The 24,485-nt window shown below is 36.5% G+C and overlaps 1 protein-coding gene and 1 long non-coding RNA gene across 4 annotated transcripts in view; one reads left to right on the forward strand and one right to left on the reverse strand.

Moving 5' to 3' along the window:
- Positions 1–24,485, reverse strand: part of LOC145539478 (uncharacterized) — a 702,259-nt gene that overhangs the window by 50,190 nt on the left and 627,584 nt on the right. The window lies entirely within an intron of this gene.
- LOC145539480 (uncharacterized) lies at positions 10,238–18,637 on the forward strand. The gene is made up of 6 exons (XR_014077856.1): positions 10,238–10,310; positions 10,655–10,688; positions 10,774–10,842; positions 15,581–15,768; positions 16,344–16,645; positions 18,370–18,637. It is a non-coding gene; the product is annotated as an uncharacterized LOC145539480 (long non-coding RNA).

Consider the following 24,485-nt stretch of genomic DNA (forward strand, 5'->3'; position numbering starts at 1 on the left):
AAGAAAATAAAATATTTTTTTTTTTATTTTATGAGGAAACAGTGAGAGACTTTATTTTCTTGGGCTCCAAAATCACTGCAGATGGTGACTGCAGCCATGAAATTAAAAGACACTTGCTCCTTGGAAGAAAATCTATGACAAACTTAGTATATTAAAAAACAGAGACATCACTTTGCCCACAAATGTCTGTATATTCAAATCTATGGTTTTTCCAGTGGTCACATATGTGTGTGAGAGTTGGACCATAAAGAAGGCTGAGTGCCAAAGAATCAATGCTTTTGAACTGTGGTGTTGGAGAAGACTATTCAGAGTCCCTTGGACTGCAAGATCAAACCAGTCAATCTTACCTAAAGTAAATCAATTCTGAATATTCATTAGAAGGACTGATTCTGAAGCTGAAGCTCTAATCCTTTGACAACCTGATGCCAAGAGCCAACTCATTAGAAAAGACCCTGATGCTGGGAAAGATTGAAGGCATGAGGAGAAGGGGGTGACAGAGGATGAGATGGTTGGATGGCATCACTGACTCAATGGACATGAATTGAGCAAGCTCTGGGAGAAGGTGAAGGACAGGGAAGCTTGGCGTGCTGCAGTCCATGGGGTTGCAAAGAGTCGGACACGACTCAGTGACTGAACAACAACAATTTCTAAAACCACCTTAAGAATCAGCACAGATATCCTTTTCCCTATTTTCTCGATGAAATTAAATTTAAAAGTTTGAACCTAACTCTACTGTGAGAGTTGATTGAATAGTCTATATAAGTCTGTCTTCTCTGAGGCTGAAGTCAGGAAGTCTAGCTGTCAAGAAGAGGAAATGGAAATGGAGTGGGAAAGGCCAGAGGATAAATCTGGATCTAGGAGGACTGTGTCTGTTTCTCACCTCCCCAGTCTTACTGATGATGACGAACTCTAGATAAACTTGTACCTTTCAGTACACTGTTGCATATATAGCTGTTCTTGGATTCAGAAGAGGTAAATAAGAAGTCGGGTAGAAACTGGAGGAACTGTGATCCCGTGGACTGCCTCACTCTGCCGGTGAGCTAGCAGGTCACTGACAAGCATGATTTGCAGCAGCACTCATGCCTTCACTTCATTTCCTCCTCCAGGAGATCTTCCCAGACCCAGGGATCAAACCTAGGTCTCCTGCACTGCAGGCAGATTCGTTACCATCTGAGCCACCAGGAAAGCCCCTTTACCACTGAGTCACCCTAGAAACTCCTAAGAAGAGGGATGTTTTGTAACAAATACCTAAAAATGTAGATGCAACTTTGCCACTCAGTCATGGGTATAGTCTAGAAGAGTCTTGAGGTGAATGCTAGAAATATGGACATTAAAGGCAATTCCGGTATGATATCAGATGGACATGAGGAACACGTTACTGGAAACAGGAGAAAATAGAGTCCTTATAAAATCACAGAGAACTTTGTTAAACTATCTTCTAGTGTGTTTTCTGACTCATTGGAAAAGACCCTGATGCTGCGAAAGATTGAAGGCAGGAGGAGAAGGGGATGACAGAGGATGAGATGGTTGGATGGCATCACCGACTTGACAGACATGAGTTGGAGCAAGTTCCCAGGAGTTGGTGATGGACAGGGAAGCCTGGGGTCGCAGAGTCGGCCACGACTGAACTGAACTGAATGTGTTATGCAAACTAGAACTTGTGAGTGATGAAAATGGCTATTTTCATTGGCAGACTGTGGAGACTAACACAGGTAGTAAACACTAAAGTTTCAGCCTTAAGTACTGTGCTGTGCATTTTTTGCTAGATTATATAAATGTTATCTGTGGGAAGGTTAGTGAAGCTATTCCATTGGTACTTGGAATCAGAGACATATATTTCTTGATGGCAATATATTATTAATTAAATAAATGGCAATAGATCATTAATTATTAATATATATTAATATATTATTAATCATATTTCAAAAGTGTTTTCCATATATAATGCCTTTTAAAATTTCTAAGTAAACATACACACACATACAGAAATGAAGATTTGGAGGGATTTTTCAGTAAAATATTGAGTGGTTGTGTTTTAGTGGTGAGCCCGGGGCTATCTTTTTCTTTTATATTTGCTCATCACATTTTCTACATTTCTTACATTGACATGTAATATTGTGTAGTTTTAAAAGTAAATATACACTGAAATAAAGATAAGTCAAGCAAAAACATTATGCTGATGTCAGTTCACATTTGCAACATTTTTGTCTTGATTTAAAACTAACCAAATTCCAACTAAGAAATTTGGTTTTATTGTTAATTTATGAACACCACTAATCTCATTCACTATTAAAATTAATAATTGGACCTAAAGTCAGCAAATCTGACAGCCTTCACTGGAAACCAGCGAATGTTAGAATCAGCCTGAATGTTTTGTTTTGTAATAGGAAACTATCTACTAATATATTAAATCAGTTTACTACAGTGATGTGTTTTAGTATTTTTAATTTTCTTAAAACTTGGAATTCCTTTTCTCTACATAAACTGCCAACTGATGTCCTCTCTTTCTCTGTACCCCCTTTCTTTTTTCCCTCCCTACCTTCTTTTCCCCTCTTCATTTGCCCTTTTCTTCCAGTATTTACCAATTTTAGACCCTGCTATATATTATACTGGGCTCTGGAGATCCAGAGTTAAGTAAACTCTGGTTTCTCATGGGGCCTACTTGGGATGACAGACAAATGCATGAAATACTACAATGTGATGTGATGATGGCTAAAACAGTTATGCATAAGGGTCTGAGAAAGTTATAGTAGAGACACTGAGCATATCAGGAGAGAAAGGCTTGCTGCTTCTGAATGGCTTTTATAAGAAAAAAATATAAACAACATGTTCAGGGAATTTATCTTCATTTTTCCCTTATAGATTCATGTTTAAATTATGATGGTTCATTTTAAGTTCTCTTTTAGTAAGTAGAGACAAAGGAGAGGTGTTTTATATCAAGTAATAGTTTTTACAGTAATCATAATTTAGATTTCAGAACTTTTTTTGTTTACTCTTAGAAGTACTAAAAGAACCCTTATACATACCTAAGGGATTGATTCAATCATGATTAGGACAGTAGTGGCAAAATCACATTTCTCTTACAGTCTAGATCAACTACATGAAAATTGAGAATAATCAGTGTCTTTTAGCTGGTGAGAGATTTTTAAGTATCAAAATGACTTTAGTATTAGCTTTTGGATCAAGCTTCATTTAAAGAGACAAAAAAAAGTTTTACACAGTAGTTTTAAATGGCTTACAATGAGGCTGATGGATCTCCTACATTAGGCAGAGAAAACTAAAATCCCCCAAGGAAACACTTAACATGAATAAAAAACCAGGGAATATTAATACACCATGTCTGTGGGTCCTGCATATTTTATTTCCTTCATGGTTCATATAATGTTCATTGAAAACAATGCCTTCATGCATATTTGAAGTAAAACGCCCCACTGACTTCATTGGGTGAAGTATTCAAGATAACAAATGCATTTAACATTTAAATGAACTCATCAGAAGTGACAGGTGCTTTGCAACTAATGATGGGCTGAATTTGGGAATTTGGGGAGGTTGGTACATGTTTGAATATTTTATCTGACGCTAATATGAACTATTTGATTCAGCATCATGGGACTGAAAGTCTCACAAGAACAACAATTGGTATATTCAGCAACATCACACTAATAAAGAAGTTAACATTTGTTGGGCAGATAATTTTTTTTGTGTCAAACATAAAAACATGTACCCTACTGTAGAAACCCATGAGGAACCTTAAATATGAAATACTGTGCATTTTGAAAGGAGAATGTCAAAGATTAATTAATTCTGTGAGAGCAGCACAGGGCTTCTGCATGATTCACACTGGCAGAGAGAAGACATCCTTGTAATTTGAAAGGGTCGGGGGGAAGGATATTTCTTACATGCAGTCAGGGGAAAAATCTTGAAAAATAAAGTTATCATTCCACTTTATACATACATTTTAAAGGTATTTATTTTTTGGAAAAATAGAGATAGATATGCCTTTTATTTCCACTTGTATTCTTTACATTAATATGAGAAATTTAACGAGTTCAGTTTTTTTTTCATAAAATATGCAAAGTCAATGATTCCTAGCTTCTCTTTGACTACCTTCCACACTGCCAACTACTGCAAGATGTAAATCAGATGCAGTGTCCCTCGGACAAATTTCTGGAACAACAGAATCAGGTTACAATCCTCTCAGCATCTCTGTGCACCATATGTCCATGGGGACTATGAATTCAAAATTGGGAATTGAACAAAATATGAAAGAAACAGCTCAGCTCAATTCCCATCAAGAAAATTTATTCTCATAGTAACTCCTTCCACAATACTGGTTATTTTCCAGGCATATAAGCGAGTTTGCCATGATGCCACCAGGCTCCTTGTCTTGCTTCATCTCTAAATGTTTCTTGGGATTTTATGATCTGAGCTTTAAGGGATTTCTGGGGCTCCTTGAATGAAGCCTGTATTAACTCATAAGGAAATGAGGTCCACTGCGAGTCACTAGAGAAAGGCAGGACATCCCTGCACAGCACAGCGTGGTGTTGACTCATACTGCCGTTTTTTCAGAAAATGTACTGCATTTTGAAGCTTCACTTAGCACAAGAGAGAGCCGAGCAAGACAGGGAGTCAATGTAGGGAGGACAACTGATCCTGGCTTGCTTCTGCTTAGGTGTGATTAGAGGACTTAGGTGAGGAAACACAGGGAGAAACATTAGAGCAGAGAAGAAGGAATTAGGTAGAGTGAGTGATTAGGAACTCAGACTTGGGAAGAATGCAGCCTTAGCTTTACTCCCTGCTTCACTTCACCCATATGGTTTGGGCACATCCCACAACACTTTTAAGCTCCAGGATTTTATTTTCCATCTATATGCTTGGCACATTTATGGTATTTTTTCATAGGATTATTGTGAGATTTAAAATGAAATAATAATAGGAATAATAAAACTACATTATAGTACTTAATAATTATATACTTAATGTGGTTACAACATCCCTGGCAAATATTATGATCTTCAACATCATTATTTTTTATTAGGGTGCTCCTCTGATTTTTATATCAACTCTGCTTTTATCTTTGCAGTACTGGTTAGATGAATCCCTAATTCTCCAGACCTTTGTTTCTCATCTCAGAAACGCCAAGAGTTGGTCAACTAGCCTCCAGGGGCTCATCTAACTCTAACAATCCATAACTTGGTCTACTTTTAAAGATTGTACTTCTGAGAGTCACCAACTATATACACATATGCGCATGGAATTCCAAATTAGGGGACTTTATGTGGTGAACGGAAATGAAAAAAAAAAAAAAAACTCTAAGAAAATAATTACAGACAGAACATAACAATAGAAAGGACTCATAGAAATCCCTTCCTATTTCCAGTCTGTTTTTACACTTATGCATTCCCCATGAGACTGTCCCAAATACAATTTAGAGAGACACTGAATTAGATTCAGAAAGTTGAGAGTTTTATGAATTTTTGTCTCTAAGTGACATATGCCTTTCTGCAAAATCAGAAAATAGATTTGTTCGGTGCATGGAGTGGAGTATTACTGATGTAATTGGGTAAGGCTGGCAAAATATGTTCTATTTTAGTTGATGACACTGAATAAATCTCCTGTCAGGAATAAATTGAGTATTCATGGAAACTTCAGTGTACCTATGAACACAGATCATCACAGAAATCTGAGAGCTTGATCAGATTTTCTTATATATATTCAAAGGCATTATGAAAATTGACTCAAATGTAGAGGAAAATGCAACTGTTGAAACCGAGCACTTTATAAGACAACAGCTTTCCTGGAGATGAAAAAGGAACCTGTTGCAATTGTGTGTATAAGCTGGTATGCAACGCAATGATATGAAAGCTTACCAGTGAACCTCGTTTCCTTTAGATTTCTTATTAAACCTAGCTCTAGAAAACTAGAACTAGAGTAGGAGATGCTGCTGCCTAGGAGATGAGAAGAGCTTTAAAAATCCATAAATCCATTGGGTGCAACTAACACAATAACCGGCTAACTAGATTGAGGGGTTGGCATTACACTTGAAACAATGATCACGGTTTTTTGAATCCTAAAAAATGACCTACTGCTCACAAAGAGGACTAAATACAGTCTAAAATATTAAGAAGATTCCTGGTCAGTCTTGCCCAGAGTAACATAAACCCTAATGCATTTGGTTTGGCTACAATTATAGTGGATGCTACAGTGATCAAAACTTCATCCCCACAGACTCCTAGCAAAGAGAACTGAGGATGAAATGGGACTTATGATTAGCACACAATAGTCATAGCACTTAAAAAATATTATAATACACCAGAAAAGATCCAGGCTGACTTGGCGGGACTTGTCTCACAGTGATCCCTAGGGTTTTCTTAAGGTTCCTTGGGTTTTCTTTTCATTGAGAATTCTAAATGTCAATTTTATTTAGTAATAGTTTCAAATAATAATGTCTTGAATCTTTTTACTCTTTGACCTTTTTCATTTTATTGATTTATGATTGTCTTTATTATTTCTTGTATTCTACTTATCTCAGGTTTAATTTGCTCTCTTATTTTCATGCTCTCTATTCAGAAAATATAAACGATTGATTTACTCTTTAGAACTATATTTTTTTTCTTTCTGCACTATGGTAGTTTCAGCACTATAGTAATTCCCTGGTGGTTCAGTGGTAAAGAATCCACCTGCCAGTGCAGGAGATGTGGATTCAGTCCTCGGGTTGGGAAAATCATCTGGAGAAGGAAATGGCAACCCACTCCAGTATTGCTACCCGGGAAATCTCATGGACAGAGGAGCCTGGGGGGCTATAGTCCATGGGATAACAAAGAGTTAGACACAACTTAGCAACTAAACAACAACAACATAATATTTTCAATTAAAAAATTGTTGATATACTGCATTATATTATCATCCATTTTAATCATTTTCTAATCTTTATTTTTCTCTCATTTATTATTTATAAATCTGTTGAATAACTTGCAAGTATTAAAATTTATATAGATATAGATACATATATATACACACACATGTACATATCTCTTATATGTTACTGATTTCTAGTTTTGTGAAGTTTTAGATGGAGATCATATCTTATAGTCGGAGACGGCAATGGCACCCCACTCCCGTACTCTTGCCTGGAAAATCCCATGGATGAAGGAGCCTGGTAGGCTACAGTCCATGGGGTCGCTAAGAGTCGGACACGACTGAGCGACTTCACTTTCACTTTTCCCTTTCATGCACTGGAGAAGGAAATGGCAACCCACTTCAGTGTTCTTGCCTGGAGAATCCCAGGGACAGCGGAGCCTGGTGGGCTGCCGTCTATGGAGTCGCACAGAGTCGGACACGACTGAAGCGACTTAGCAGCAGCAGCAGCACAGCAGCATACCTTGTAGTATTTCAATTTTTGAGGTTTAAGATTCATTATATAGACTATATTGGCTAATGTTCCAGGTACACTAAAATGAACTATGTATTCTACATTTGTTGGGTATATTGTTCTGTAAATACCAACTAGGTAAAATTGGTTGATAATATGACCCAGAATTCCTCTATTTTCTACTGATAGTTTTCAAGTTATTCTATTAATTACTGAGAGAGAAGGGTTAAAATTGCTCATTATGGTTTTTAACTTGTTTCTCCATTTAGTTTCTGTCAGTTTCTACTTTGAGGATCTGTTATTAGATGTAAATACAATTAAAATCTTATATCATCCAGATTTCTCATTCTTTTATCATTAGTGAAATAATATTTCCTATGATTAGTCATATTTTTATCCTGAAGTCTACTTTGTCTGATATTGATATATACTTTGTGTACGGAGAGCAGGTATATATTTTTCATCATTACAACCTGTCTGTCTCTTTCTACTTAAAATGTATCTCTTAGAAACACATCTGTTTTTTGGTCTTGCTTTTTTACTTTTACCCAGTTCAATAATCTTCACCTTAAGATTATAATCTTTCTTAAATCAACACTTAATATAATTATTGACATAGTTAGGTTTCAGTCAACATTTTATTATTTTCTTTAATGCTACCTCTTATTTGTTTCTCATTTTCTGAGTTTTCAAGGTGATAATCAAACATTTTTTAATGTTTCATTTTATTTTCTTTATTGGAATTTTAGCTATAATTTCTTTCTTTTTGTGTGTGTGATTGTCCTAGGGCTAAAAATATGCATTTTTAACTTACTAAAGTCTACTTAGAGTTAATATTATCCTGCTTTAAACATCATATTTCACAGTTCCTAACCATACTTTACATGTTTTTCTGCACAAATATAATAAAAACACCATTAAAGAATTGAAAGAGCAAGAAAAAATATAAAACATATCTGACAAAGGAGTTATTTCTAACATTTATATATATATGTTATATATATAAATATAAATTTATAAATATAAATGTAAATACAAATTTATATATAAATTATATATATATATATACATATATATGAAGGTATCTTTGACTAGAAAATAAGAAGACAATCCAATGAAAACATGTGCAAATGATTTGAATAGATACTTCACCAAATAGGATATTTGGGCACCAGAGAAGCACATGAAAAAATACTCAGCATTGGTAATCATTCGAGAAACAGCAACCATGAGATGCAACTGCAAGTCCATTATATGTCTAAAATTAAAAAGAATACAAATACAAATACCATGGTACTATGCTGTGTACCAATAGAAACTCTCATGCACTGCTGGCAGGAATTTAAAATGAAATAACACTCGGTAACTTCACCCTTGAAAGTTCCCAGCCCACCTATTTCAGTCCCATATAACCTCTACTTCCAATCAGAAAGTTAAATTGCTGAAATTTTTTTTCCTCCCATTCGCTTAAGTGTTCCCTATTATACAATTGTATCCCTTCTCAAAAAAGACCCATTCTTTTCTACTCTCTTAATATTTTCTCATTTGAACCAACACCTGAATCATTAATGATTGATTTTTTTTCCCTTTCTTTTCAGGATTAGGAAGAGCTCAGTCTTTAACACATAATGTCTTATCTCAGTTCCCTTGAGGAAAAGGAGATGGGGGTCTTAGTTGAGGAGAGGAGAGTACCTGCCCTTTCCCCACCCTTAGGACGCTTGTTGTTGTTTTTGTTGTTGCTATTTTACTACAGATGTCATTAACAACAAAAACAAAATGTCAAAGTGCTGCTAAATTGAATATTTCTATTTCTATATACATTAACATTTCAAAGAAATGAGCTTTTGTATCAATAGCCTCAGATATGCAGATGACACCACCCTTATGGCAGAAAGTGAAGAAGAACTAAGGAGCCTCTTGATGAAAGTGAAAGAGGAGAGTGAAAAAGTTGGCTTAAAGCTCAACATTCAGAAAACTAAGATCATGGCATTCGGTCCCATCAGTTCATGGCAAATGGATGGGGAAACAGTGTAAACAGTGGCTGATTTTATTTTTCTGGGCTCCAAAATCACCACAGATGGTGACTGCAGCCATGAAATTTAAAGACGTGTACTCCTTGGAAGGAAAGTTATGACCAACCTAGACAGCATATTAAAAAGCAGAGACATTACTTTGTCAACAAAGGTCCATCTGGTCAAGGCTATGGATTTTCCAGTAGTCATGTATGGATGTGAGATTTGGACTATAAAGAAAGCTGAGCACAGAAGAATTGATGCTTTTGAACTGTGGTGTTGGAGAAGACTCTTGAGAGTCCCTTGAACTGCAAGGAGATCCAACCAGTCCATCCTAAAGGAGATTAGTCCTGGGTGTTCATTGGAAGAACTGACGTTGAGTCAGTCAACTCATTGGAAAACACCCTGATGCTGAGAAAGATTGGGGGCAGGAAGAGAAGGGGACAACAGAGGATGAGATGGTTGGATGGCATCACCTTCTCAATTGACATGGGTATGGGTAAACTCCGGGAGTTGGTGATGGACAGGGAGGCCTGCTGTGCTGTGTTCATGGGGTCGCAAAGAGTTGGACACCACTGAGCGACTGAACTGAGCTGTAAACACAATTTAATAAGAAAGATGACAGTTGTCACATTTGGAGATCTATTTCATCTTGAACTAAAGGTATCTATAGTGCTTTAATACAGTCCCACCAAGAACAAAGGAAATACACGAGATGCCTTATATATTTCTTTCAAATAGAAGAATCCTAAGGTATACATTCTAACAAACTGTTCTAAGAATCATCCAATACAAAACATTTTTGATGTCACAGTAACTAGGAAGACCTCATGGTAGTGGTGGTTTAGTTACTAAGTTGTGTCCGACTCTTGTGACCCCATGGACTATATAGCCTGCCAGTCTCCTCTGTCCATGGGATTTTCTAGGCAAGAACATTGGAATGGGTTGCCATTTCCTTCTCCAGGGGATCTTCCTGACCCAGGGATCAAACCCAGTCTCCCGCATTGCAGGCAGATTTTTGCAAACCTCCTGTGGATAACAATTTCTCATCAAAACTGAAGTTTCCTATAACTCATCTAGAATCTAATCTAAGTACAAGAGTTAACTCAGCATCATAGGGCAACCTGAACAGGGTCCAATCTCGGGAAAGAAAGGACACACCTGTCAGTTTCATCTCAGTGATGAGCACAACCCTGAGTAAGGGCACCCTTAGGTAAGACCTTGGTGGGAGTTGTGATTTTGAAAAAGTTGAAAACATCTCCTTTAACAGGTTGAGAACAGATTCAAGTGAAGGAGCTAGTAAGGTATAAAAACAAACAAAAATTTAAAAGAAGAAATTCTCCAAAGCAGATTCTGAGGCAAAAGTGTAAGTATTTTCCCCCCTTTTAGGAGAGGAAGGATTGATACCATGGAGCGGGAGCAAGGGACAGAAATTTCACTGGGAAGATGGAAAGTCAGGTAGGATGTACAACATATAAAGTTATTCACTAAGTTCTTTCACTATATCCTTTGAGATTAAAACATTACTATATTCCCCCTCTGGATGATATGGGAATTTTGATGATTGGTGGACCTTCATAGGAAAACTTGAATTTTATCTCCTTTGCATAGAGTATAATTGTAATTCTCTGTTCAGCCTAAACTGCAACACATTTTCTCTACTCTAAAAGTTGGGACAAATCTAAAAGTACATTTATGTTAGTTCTGGAATTTTTCAACTGACAAAAGTTTCCCAATAACATTACCTGCATTGAAGTATTTCACTGTAAGCATCCTTCATATTAGTCCATTTGATGCTCTGCAAATGTGTCATTTGTTGTCAGGGAATTTGGGCTTCAGTTTTTATGAAACAATAAATTGTACATACAACGTATTTCATATCCTTATAGCCAAAAAGTAAATCTATCACCATCCAATTGAAAATAGGTCCCTGATTGATATAGTACTTTGCCAAATAGCCTTTGTGAAGTGACTGACCCTCTTGTGATTTAAAAATCTGTGTATCTATCTCAGCAGTGATTATTCACCTGTCCATGCACTATTTTATATGACACTGTTTTGTGTTTGATTTAATTCAACAAACCTATATTGAATATATGCTCTGTGTCAGGAAATGTGCTTTACTGCAAGGAGAAGAGATTAAGAAGACAATGTACCTGTCCTTGCAGAGCTCATAATCTACTGAAAGAAGAGATGTACACTTTTCAGAGATGTACACCTTTCTATCACACAAGCAAAGTTATTATAAAGATAAATGATAATTTTAGGAAAGCTAACTAAAGTAAAAATCAAGTTTACCTGAAGATGAGAGGGAATGGGAAATTTTATACAGGAAGAAAGCGGTAATTAACACTGAACTGGGCACTAAAGATTGCATTGAAGTGTGCTAAGTGGACATGAGACAGAAGGGATTCAGATTTTTCTAAGAACAGTATATACACCAATACACTGGGAAGTCAAATGACCTGCTGTGTTTGGGGAGTGGCAAGTATATCCACAAAGATAAGCTGGAGAAAAAAGATGAATAAGGATGAAAAGAGGGGATAAGCTTAGTTATAAAGGGCACTGAATTCCTGGCCAAAAATTTGGAATTTTTCATGAGATGCCAGATGTTACCAAAAATACCATACCTGCCAAGTTGCCAAGATGTCACTAAAATTAGATGTTTTCCTCCTATAGCCAGTAAAGCCTTGTTTTCTTTGTCTGTTTGTTTTTTTACTACAGCTCTCGGTCTTCTAAAAATTCAGGTAAACCACAAAATTCTAGATTTCACTCTTGAGAAGAAAGAAACTTCACTGGGTTGGGGGTAGACTTCATAATCTAAACTACCCTACTGACCAATATCATCTTTGACACTGGAGGAAAAATAAAATTGGCAATGGCCAGTGGAGTGAAATAGTTGTATTGAAATAGCAAACACTGCCATTACTCGGTTTACATATTGATTTAAATAAAAATAAATGAAAGTAAACAATTTTAGCACTTGTACACTTGGGCCTAACTTTAGTTCTTGGAAGCAGAGAGCTTGTAAGCTGATTTCCCCAGAAGGGGTAGGAGAGAGAGAGAAAATGAAGATATAAAGTCAGTAAACAAATCCAAGAGCTCTGCCAAATGATTCTGTTTCCCCTTGAATGCTATATCTGCATGAAATGCACATTGATGACAAATGGAATACCTCCATTTACTGGCAGGTCAATTCCGAGAACTCACAACTTCTGATGTATAGCTCTCATTTCTACATTCTGAGAAAACTTTCCTTTCCTTATGAAGCTCTTTAGATGCTCCCTTGGGGCTTTGTTGCCTACAATGATGAAAAGACGGGCAAAAAAAGAGAAACATCAAGTGGAACCCAAATGATGAAAATAAACATAAAGGGAGTTTCCAAGGGCTATTTATTGCTGAATGAGCTCAGTCATGCGCTGCTCTGCATATGTCACGAGATCCAGGTTCAGCCTACTCCCAGAGATCAATGCACATTACTAATCAACACGGCATGAGAATCATAGTGCTACAGTCACATAAATGAGAGCAACTGACTTTCATTGTACTCTCAACATCAGTAGCCAAACATATGCTTCAAAGCTAGAAACTGGCGCAAGGGATAATTATCAACTAGCGTTGGGAGAGTGTTCTTCTCCTCCAAACTGTTTCCATGTGTAGGAACTTCCAGAGACCAACATATATGGCTTAGCCCTCCACGTCTATTAATACCTTACTTCTTCACCTATAAACTGCCCACTGTGGGTGAATACTTGGACATTTTTCTCAATTAGGAAAAGCTAATTTTCTTATAAGGCAGCGAGCACTGAAGATGTGGTCTCTTTTCTTTCCTCTCCTCCCTCAACCATTTAAGTATAGTGATTCAGAACCTCTCTAGAGAATTCACATTTTCTCATGTGGGCTATCCTACAGCTATACTGGGGGATGTGTGAGGCTAATGATCTAAGTCAGGGGAGGAGAAAGCTTAGAAAGCTTGCTCGTTCTCAGACATACTTCATATTTCCCAATCAGTATTATCTATCATGCAGATATTTCACTTACAATAAGTGGCTGAAGAGAATTCATATTTTTAGCATATTAGAGTGTTCTGCTGTTTCATCAGTCACCTCAAGTTAGTTCTTCCAAGCAAGACCCTGGATTCTTTCCTTTGTAAGCATTAAAACATTTGGCAGGTATACCTCTATAAACTTCAAACCCTTATAACATAAAAAGAAATAAAAATGGGCAGAAGACTTGACTAGACATTTTTTCAAAGAGAAAATCCACATGGCCAACAGACACATAAAAAGATGCTCAGTATTGTTAATCATCAGGTAAACGGAATCAAAACCACAAGGAGATATCACCTCACACCTGTCAGAAAGACTACCATCAAGAAGGAATCTGTGTTTTTACAAAGAGTTCAGGTAATTCTGAGCCATGATGAAGTTTGAGAACCCCTGGTAAAGCATCCAAGTTTTGGAGATAAGGCCAAATGGAAAGATGGGAGCCAGATTGTAAAGGGATTTGTGAATACCCCCAAGTAGCCTGGACTGTGCCACAGGCAATTGTGCAGAGCAGTGGTCAAGATGTAATTGTTTGATGTTGGGGAAAGAGTTGAGCAGTGTAACTCAGGTAAGTCTCTCAGTTAACTTTTTATGTTTGAAATGTTTCTACAATTTGGTGTTCTTTCTTTAATAAACTGTTCATTTGTGTGTTAACTTTATTGTATTTCTGTAAGATTACAGCTTTGTTATAAATCTTTGCTCTTTCAGTGTGAAGTTAGTAAAATTCTAAGATATTACTGATAATAATATTCATTTTAGATACTTTTTGGGGACATAATCTAATATTTCTGTCCTTGAAATAAAAAAAAATAGTATTTTCATTGAATTATAATATTATTAGCCCACATTTCTCTGTAAGCTGCAGTCTTTGCAGTTTGGAATGATTCATCATGTCTTTTTGTTCAGAAACAGTCTTCTTCAAGGAGTTTCTAAAAGGACATTGTCAAAAAAATATCCACAGGAACTGTATTAGCTTCTTATTGGAATTTTCACTTTGAAAAGTCCAATCCATATTTCAGTATACATCAGTCAGAGTCTACACCGTCCAGTGATAGAACAAAGTGTACTAATTAGACCTTCTTGACAGTTCCTGAGGCAGGAGAAGGAAGAAAAAAATATCTAATACGAGAACTTTTTAAAAGAGTAAATACCTGCTTTCCCAAATTGAGAGTCTTTGAAATTATTGTGTGCTTATATTTTGGCTGCCATATTGGGAAGCATGAAGTGATTGCTGTAATAAATCTGGGGGTCATTCTCCCACTCCATTTCACTATCTCTTATCTCCTGTAGGGAATTAAATATATGAAGGTATGGGAAACACACGACTTTAAAGCGACCTGTTTTGCTCACTGTGCTCTGTAAAATGTGAGGGCTATTTTGTTTTCTCTGCCCATGCCAGTTTGGGCTTGTATGTATGTATATTCTTCTGCTTATTTATTTGTTAATTATTTTACTTACTTAGTGAAAATTACTAAGGTACATTTTCTGATATCTTTCTCCTTTTTCAATTTTTTCTTTCTCCCTTAGTATATTGTCTCCACTTTCATGGAGAAGTATCTATCAGTAGGGTTTTTATTGATAAACAGGAAGGAAATAGTCAGTGTTAGAGATATTTAATTAAAAATAGTATCTCCTTCCAATTCAGAAAACCACTCTCCTCAAAGAGGTTTTCAAAAGAAAAAATATATATATTGAATAAACATTAAGCCAGATGTGCATTACAGGCAATTTAATAAAGAGATTGACAAGACGGAGGAAAAAAATCTCACCTTTTTATATAGTCAAGCAGATAACAACCCATTGCATACATGCTCTCAAGATAAACAATAATTAGTCCCAAGTAAGAAGCCTTGACAGTGCTATGTTTATCACTCATAGTTTATCCTAGATCCACTTTGTAGTTGGGGTGGCCATCTATATTAGCTACATGGCTTTCTCTTGCATGTTTATGCAGAAAGTAGTTTAGGAAAAACACTTCAGCCCTGCAAAAGGTGGGCTACTACGCCTTTATCACATAGAAACTGGGAAGTAAGGGTGCTACCTTCTTTGATGGTCACATTTGAAAGATGTTATTGCTAAATCTTTGAAAAGACATTTCTGGATCCTAAAGCTGGTGAGAGGATTAATTAGCTTTTTAAAAACATTTACAGTATATTTCAACCAGAAAAGAGTTTTCCATTACAAGCTTGAAGATCCCTTGAGAAGGAAATGGCAACACACTCCACTATTCTTGCCTGGAAAATCCCATGGACAGAAGAGCTAAACAAGACCCAGTCCACAGGGTTGCAAAGAGTCTGACACAACTGAGCAACTAACACCACCAGTTCAAGAAAAGAGAGTGAGATGAAGTCTATTTTCTTACTTTCAACAAATAGAATTAAGCGTTTTGTTTTAAATTTGTAATTATCCTCTGTTGTTGTTCAGTCTCTCAATTGTGGCTGACTCTTTTCAACCCCATGGACTGCAGCATGCCAGGCTTCCCTGTCCTTCACTATCTCCCGGAGTTTGCTCAAAGTCATGTCCATTGAGTCACTGATGCCATCCATCCATCTCATTCTGTCATCCCCATCTCCTCCTGCCTTCAGTCTTTCCCAGCATCAGGTTTTTTTCCAGTGAGTCAGCTCTTCTCATTAGGTGGCCAAAGTATTGGAGCTTCAGGTTCAACATCAGTCCTTCCAATGAATATTCAGGGTTGATTTCCTTTAGGATTCACTCTGGTTTGATCTCCTTGCAGTCCAAGGGGACTCTCAAGCATCTTCTCCAACACCACAGTTCAAAAGCATCAATTCTTTGGTGCTCAGCCTTTTTTATGGTCCAATTCTCACATTCATACATGACTGGAAAAACCATAGCTTTGACTATATGAACCTTTGTCAGCAAAGTAATGTCTCTGCTTTTTAATACACTGTCTAGGTTGGTCACAGCTTTTCTTCCAAGGACCAAGCGTGTTTTAATTTCATGACTGCAGTCACCATCTACAGTGATTTTGGAGCCCAATAAAATAAAGACTGTCACTGTTTCCATTGTTTTCTCATCCATTCGCCTTGAAGTGATGGAACCAGATGCCATGATCTTGCCGTTTTGAATGTTGAATTTTAAGCAAGGTTTTTCACTCTCATCTTTCACCTTCATCAAGAGACTCTTCAGTTCCTCTTTGCTTTCTTCCCTAAGGATGATGTCATCTGTGCCAGCATTTCGCATGATGTACTCTACATGTAAGTTAAATAAGCAGGGTGACAATATACAGCCTTTATGTACTCCTTTCCCAACTTTGAACCAGTCCATTGTTCCATGTCCGGTTCTAACTGTTGCTTCTTGATCTGCATACAGGTTTCTAAGGAGGCAGGTAAGATGGTCTGGTATCCCCATCTCTTGAAGAATTTTCCACAGTTTATTTTGATCCACAGAGTCAAAGCTTTAGTGTAGTAAATGAAGCAGAAGTAGATGTTTTTCTGGAATTCTCTTGCTTTTTCTATGATCCAACGCCTGTTGGCAATTTGATCTCTGATTCCTCTGCCTTTTCTAAATCCAGCCTGAACATCTGGGAGTTCTCAGTTCACATACTTTTGAAGCCTAGGTTGGAGAATTTTGAGCATTACTTTGCTAGCGTATGGGATGAGTGCAATTGTGTGATAGTTTTAATATTCTTTGTAATTGTCCTCACATCAGCCAAACACATTACACTATCAGTCACAAAATTAGATGTCAGTCCTTGATTTCTCACTCAGTGGTTGTTATTAGCATTGTATGTACCTCAGTTTCCATTAGGAATTTAGGATAACAGGCCCAAAATACCTAAGACCTTATATATAATGTGCCAACAGCACAAGGACCAACAGTAGTAGAACTTGTTGGATAAACAGAATTTCAGGCTCCCTAAATCAGTGTACATATTTTAAGAGTGCTTCTGATCATTCAGCATATAGTTAATTCTCAGGAGCATTAGTCTAAGGTTATGGTTCTCAAAGTGTGACCTCAGACCAGGAGCATCAGTATCATCAAGCCACTTAGTAGAAATGGAAAATTTGAGCTCCACTCATATCCACTAAGGGGCTTCCCTGGTGGCTCAGATGGTAAAGAATCCACCTGCAATGTGGGAGAACTGGGTTCGATTCTTGGGTAAGAAAGATCCCCTGGAGGAGGATATGGCAGCTCACTCCAGTATTCTTTCCTGGAGAATTCCATGGACAGAGGAGCCTGGTGGGCTACAATCCATGGAGTCGAAAAGAGTCAGACATGACTGAGTGATTAAGTACATATCTACTAAATTAGAAATCCTGAGTACAGTGTCCAGTAACTGTATAATTGTGTGTGCATTTAAGTAAGATTTACCAAGATAAAATTTACATATTGTAAAATTCATGCTTTTCATATTACAACTCAGTTAATTCTACAAATAGCCTGGTAACCATCAAGACATAAAACACTCCTACTGTCTCTAAATTTTCATTGTTTCCTTTTATACTTACTTTCCTACTTAACTTTCAACTCTAAAAATGACTAATATGTTTTACATCCTATAGTTTTGCTTTTCCTAATGTCATATATGTAAAATTGTACATTATGCTCACACTCAAGTCCAACATCTTTCACTTAGTGTAATGCATTTGAGAATCAGTTATATGTATTGTTTATTATTAAATATTTTTGAATTTTCCAATTACCTTTCTGTTATTGGCTTCTATTTTTATATTATTATAGTCAGAAATATGATTTAATAAAATATAAATCTTCTTAATCTGTTAAAATTTGTTCTGTGGTCTAACATTTTATCTGTTCTGAAAAATGTTCCATGCTTGCTAAAGAGGATTGTGTATTCTGCCGCTGCATGAAGGGATATTTTGTGCATGTCTGTTAGATCAATTTCATACAGATGGGTATGAAAGTGGAGTATTGAAGTCCTTACTGTTGTTGTATTTCTGTCTATTTACCTCTTCAGCTTAAAAGGAGAAACCACTTACAAACTCCTTTTATGAGGCCAGCATTATTGTGATACAAAGTCAGAAAAGTTTACAACAAGAAGACAAAATCGTAAGCCAATAATCCTGCTAAATATAGAGGAAAATCCTTAGTAAAATACTAGCAAATTGAATTCAGTAGGACATAGATACCCTTATACACTATGACCAAGTGGGATTTATTCCTTGAGATGCAAAGATGATCTGATATATGCAAATAAATAAGTGTGATACATCACATTAACAAAATGAAGGTTAAAAAGTTGTATGATCATTTCAATAGGTAAAGAAACACTCTCAAAATTTACCATATTTTCCAGATAAAAGCTCTTAAATTAAGTATAGAAGAAATGTACCTCAACATTATAAAGGCCATATATAAGAAGTCCACAACTAACATCACATTCAATGATGAAAAACTTATAGCTTTTTTTCCCCCTAATATCAGCAATAAGTCAAGGATGCCCATTCTCACCACTTCTCTTCAATGCATACTAGAAATTCCAACCAGAGCAATTAGACAAGAAAAGCATATACAAGGCATTCAAATAAGAAAAGGGGAAGTAAAATTTTCACTGTTGGCAGATAATATGTTATATATATAAAACACTAAAGACTCCACCTCAAAACGCTTAAACTAATAAATAAATTCAGTAAAATAGAAGGATGTGAAATCAACATTCAAAAATCAGTTGTGTTTATATACACATACAAATAAACTATCTAAAAAATTAAGAAAACAATTCCTTTGGACATAGATCTAGTATGAATATATGTGTTATTCAATCAGTCGTGTCTGACTCTGTGAACCCATGGATTGTAGCCCACCAGGCTCCTCTGTCCATGGAATTCTCCAGGCAAGAATACTGTAGTGTGTTTCCATGTCCTTCTCCAGGGAATCTTCCTGATGCAGGACCTGAACCCTGGTCTCTCACAATGCAGGCAGATTCTTTACTGTCTGAGCCACCAGGCAAACTCAATATGAATATATAGGAATAAATATAACCAAGGAAGTGAAACCAAGGGAACGTTTCATGCAAGAATGGGCACAATAAAGGACAGTAAAGGCAATGACCTAACAGAAAAAAAAGGGATCAAGAAGGGTGGCAAGGATACACAGAAGAACTATACAAAAAAGGTCTTAATGGTCCAGATAAGCACAAGAGTGTGATCACTCACCTAGAGCCAGATATAGTGGAGGGGGAAATCGAATGGGCTTTAGGAAGTATTACTACAAACAAAGCTAGTGGAGGTGATGGAATTACAGCTGATCTATTTAAAATCCTAAAAGATGATGCTGTTGAAGTGCTGCAGCCAATATGTCAGCAATTTGGAAAATTCAGCAGTGACCACAGGCCTGGAAAAGGTCAGTTTTCATTCCAATCCCAAAGAAAGGCAGTGCCAAAGAATGTGCAAACTACTGTACAATTGTGCTCATTTCACATGCTTCCAAGGTAACGCTCAAATTCCTTCAAGCTAGGCTTCAGCAATACATGAACCAAAAACTTCCAGATGTACAAACTGGATTTTAAAAAGGCAGAGGAACCAGAGATTAAGTTTCCAGCATGTATTGGGGCATAGGAAAAAAGCAAGGAAATTCCTGAAATATGTCTACTTCTGCTTCACTGACTATGCTAAAGCCTTTGACTGTGTGGATCACAACAAACTGTGGAAAATTCTTTAAGTGATGGGAATACCAGACCACCTTACCTGATACCCAAGAAAGCTGTATGCAGGTCAAGAAGCAACAGTTAGAACTGAACATGGGACAACGGACTGGATGTACTTCAAGGCTATATATTGTCACCCTGCTTATTTAATTTCTATGCAGATTATAGCATGCAAAATGCTGGGCTGGATGAATCACAAGCTAGAATCAAGACTGCTGGGAGAAATATCAATAACTTCAAATATATGCAGATGATACTACTTTAATGGCAGAAAGCAAAGAGGAACTAAAGAGCCTCTTGATGAGGGTGAAAGAGGAAAGTGAAAAAGGTGGCTTGAAACTCAACATTCAAAAAACTAAGATCATGGTATCAGGTCCCATCACTTCATGGCAAATAGAAGAGGAAATAGTGGAAGCAGTGACAGATTTTCTCTTCTTGGGCTCCAAAATCACTGCAGATGGTGACTGCAGCCATGTAATTAAAAGACGCTTGGTCCTTGGAAGAAAGGCTATGACAAACCTAGACAGTGTATTAAAAAGCAGAGACATCCATCTCTTTGATGACAAAGGTCTATATAGTCAAAGCTATGGTTTTTCCAGTAGTCATGTATGGATGTGAGAGCTGTACGATAAAGAAGGCCTAGTGATGCCTTCAAATTGTGGTGCTGCAGAAGACTCTTGAGAGTCCCTTAGACAGCAAGGAGATCAAACCAGTCAATGTCAATCTTAAAGGAAATCAACCCTGAATATTCATTGGAAGGACTGATGCTGAAGCTCCAATACTTTGGCCACCCGATGCAAAGACCTGACTCTTTGGAAAAGACCCTGATGTTGGGAAGGATTGAGGGAAGGAGAAAAAGGGGGAGACAGAGAATGAGATTGTTGGATAGCATCATCAACACAATGGACAAGAGTTTGAGCAAACTCTGAGAGAGATAGTTAAGGAAAGGGAAGCCTGGCATGCTGAGGTCCATGGGGTTGTAGAGAGTTGGACATGAATTCCCAACTGAACAACAACAACAAGGAAGTGAAAAATCTTTATTCTGAAAACTGTAAAACTCTGAAGAAAGAAATTGAAGAAGACACAAATAAATGGAAAGATATCCTATGTTTATGTATTGGAATAATTAATATGGTTAAAATGTCAAAAATACTCAAGCAATCTACATATTCAATCAATTTCTATCAAAATTCCAATGACATTTTTCACAGAAATGGGAAAAAATAAAACAATGATACAATTCATAGAAAACCACAGATGTCTCCAGATATTCAATACAATACTGAGCAAGAGTAAAGATGGAGGCATCATACTTCCTGATATCAAACTATATTATAAATCTACAGTAACCAAAATAGCAAGATACTGGCATAAAAACACAGATCAGTTGAAGAGAAGAGAGAGCCCAGAGATAAACCCACACACATTTAGGCAACTATTTTTCAGCAAGACCATCAAAGAAAAAAATAAATTACCTTCTCTCCTAGTGAAATGAGACCCCATGTGGTATTAGTATGGGATCCTGGGCTCTGTAAATTTTATGATTATAATAAAGAAGAAAGAATTTACTAATGACCATACACCCCACTTCATATTACACATTTTATAACTATTCAGTTCTGTTTTTAAGTCCTTTGGAATTCACATTGAGACATATATAAAAATATAAACCATTTGAATTAAGTCACACATTTCCCTTTCTACTTCTTGGACTTCCCTGGTGGCTCAGATGGTAAAGCATCTGGCTACAATGCGGGAGACCCAGGTTCAATCCCTGGGTTGGGAAGATCTCCTGGAGAAGGAAATGGCAACCCACTCCAGTATTCTTGCCTGGAAAATCCCATGGATGGAGGAGCCTTGTAGGGCTACAGTCCATGGGGTCGCAAAGAGTCGGACATGACTGAGTGACTTTACTTTCCGTTTTTTCCTTTTCCCTTTCTACATTTCTGTTAATAATCAGCAATTTATTTTCTATTTTGTCCCATTTCTAGTTTTATAATTTCCTCAAAACAACTTTTGCAAAGCCTGGATATCATTTTTAAATTTTAGTTGTAGGACTGCTTTGTTTAATTGAATCCCACATTGCCTGAGTGTGGTTAGTTATTAGAACAGCCACTGTGACAGGCAATTCCCTGGCTGTTTCTGATGTTTTCCAAATCTCATGTGTGAATGATTTTTTCTTTGTGTGGCAAAAGAAAAAGCAGGTGGAACAATATATATGGATAATTTAAAAATTATATATGAGAAAAGAAGATCTATACACAACTACTATTCAAGGTCTTCCTGTCCAGAATACTAGTCTAATCAATCATCACTTCCAAATTCACATAGTCTATTTATCTCTTGTGCTGAGGTGTTGAAAGCCAAGATTAATGATGGCAATGGGAGTATAGCTTTTGCAAAAGATGGTGATGAGATATCCTTGGAGAAGCTTCTCTGTGTTATCCAATGTTTTCTAATAGACTGGTATGAACATAGAAGTATTTTGGTTACTTAACTTTCTAATTTGGGTATAAGTGTTAAAATTACATAAATTATCCAGACAGATTACATCTAATGTTATTTTCCCATTAGTTGAATGGTTCATTAATTTATATCTAATCTTTCTTTTGCCCTGACACTATTGCATAGACTATAACAAATCCAATTGACTTTTTCTGGCTATTTTTGTAATCTTTCATTGCAATTTGCTCCATCTTATGTGGAATTAAAAAATTAGCTGACATTAAATACTAAGATAGCAACAAATGATGATCATGTTACCATACTTGCATTAAAACAATTTTGGCTAGTCTAATTTGTTTAAAGAATGGTGATAGTAAGATTAAACTCAGAAATATGATTCCCATCTGGGTAATACAAAGAGAAATATAACAAAAACAAAATTTTTGTTTCCTGTTCTGTATATGCCTTTGCACAGCCAACTATAATATCTACGTGCATAATAAAAATAATGTGTTATAGGCCATATTTTAGAAACACTTTTCTGCTACACGGCTATTTGTGGGAATAAAGCTCAATTTCTTAGCATGCACGGCATAGAAAAGGACCATGTAAAGCTTATCTTGGCCTATTTGTCTACCCTCACCTGAAGTTTTTGCCTGAAAATGCAGCAATCTAAAAAACCGAAATTTATGACTTATTCCAAACATTTGGTGCCCTCACAGAACTCTCTAAGTAGGTATATGCCACTTCTTTTTGTCACGTGTTTTTCCTTGGAATATCCATCCTGTTCTTGTCCACTACTCAGTTTTAATATCCGGTTCAAACGTCACATTGTGTTCTTGCTTTTTATTATTCTCTTTTCTTCCATAATAAGCAATATATTCTTCTACTATAGAATATCTCATATTGTAGTTTTCTGTAGATAATATTTGTCTTTTATAAGAATTTTATTCTATATTTCTTCCCTACTAGATTGACTATTAAAAGAGCAGTTCAGCTCAGTTTAGTCACTCAGTCGTGTCCGACTCTTTGCGACCTCATAGACTGCAGCATGCCAGGTCTTCCTGTCCAACTCACCAACTCCCGAGTTTATTCAAACTCATGTCTATTGAGTCGGTGATGCCATCCAACCATCTCATCCTATGTCGTCCCCTTTTCCTTCTGCCTTCAATCTTTCATAGAATCAGGGTCTTTTCAAATGAGTCAGTTTTTCACAGCAGGTGGCCAAAGTATTGGAGTTTTAGCTTCAGCATCAGTCTTTCCAATGAATATTCGGGACTGATTTCCTTTAGGATGGACTGGTTGGATCTCCTTGCAGTTCAAGGGACTCTCAAGAGTCTTCTCTAACACCACAATTCAAAAGCATCAATTCTTTAGCACTCAGCTTTCTTCACAGTCTAACTCTCACATCCATACATGACTACTGGAAAAACCATAGCTTTGACTAGTTCGACCTTTATTGACAAAGAGCAGTACTGTATCATTATTTTTACAGTCTCAGTGTCCTATGATAGTACTTCTCATCCAACATGTATTCTTTGAGTTATAAATGACTAAGTTACATACTTAATGATGTGCTGACTGATATAATAAGTAAAGAGTGAATTTGGGTTATTAATAACTATTTGATTCTAAGGGAAAGTATGACAAGATTAACAAAGGTACATTTTTATTTGAGGAAGAAAAGCTTAAAATATGTGATCTTTTGTCAGTGACCATATTGCTTATCTGCAGAGAACCTTATGAAAAATTTAAAAAAAAAAAGCAAGCAGAAAAATTAAAATATCAAAAACTAGATATCTGTCTTCGTTCATCTCTCTCATTCCAAGCACAGAGTACTTCTATTTCATATGGTGCAAGCATTGCATCACAATTTTGTGGTTGTTAACTTTATTAAATAGCATGTATTTAGTGCTATTATTCTACGTGTTTTGAAGCATTTAATTTTTATAACAATCTATGATCTGAGTTCTATTAAACTG

This window comes from Giraffa tippelskirchi, chromosome 2 (assembly GCF_054371585.1).
Source record: "Giraffa tippelskirchi isolate mGirTip1 chromosome 2, T2T-mGirTip1v1.2.pri, whole genome shotgun sequence".
Lineage (NCBI taxonomy): Eukaryota > Metazoa > Chordata > Mammalia > Artiodactyla > Giraffidae > Giraffa > Giraffa tippelskirchi.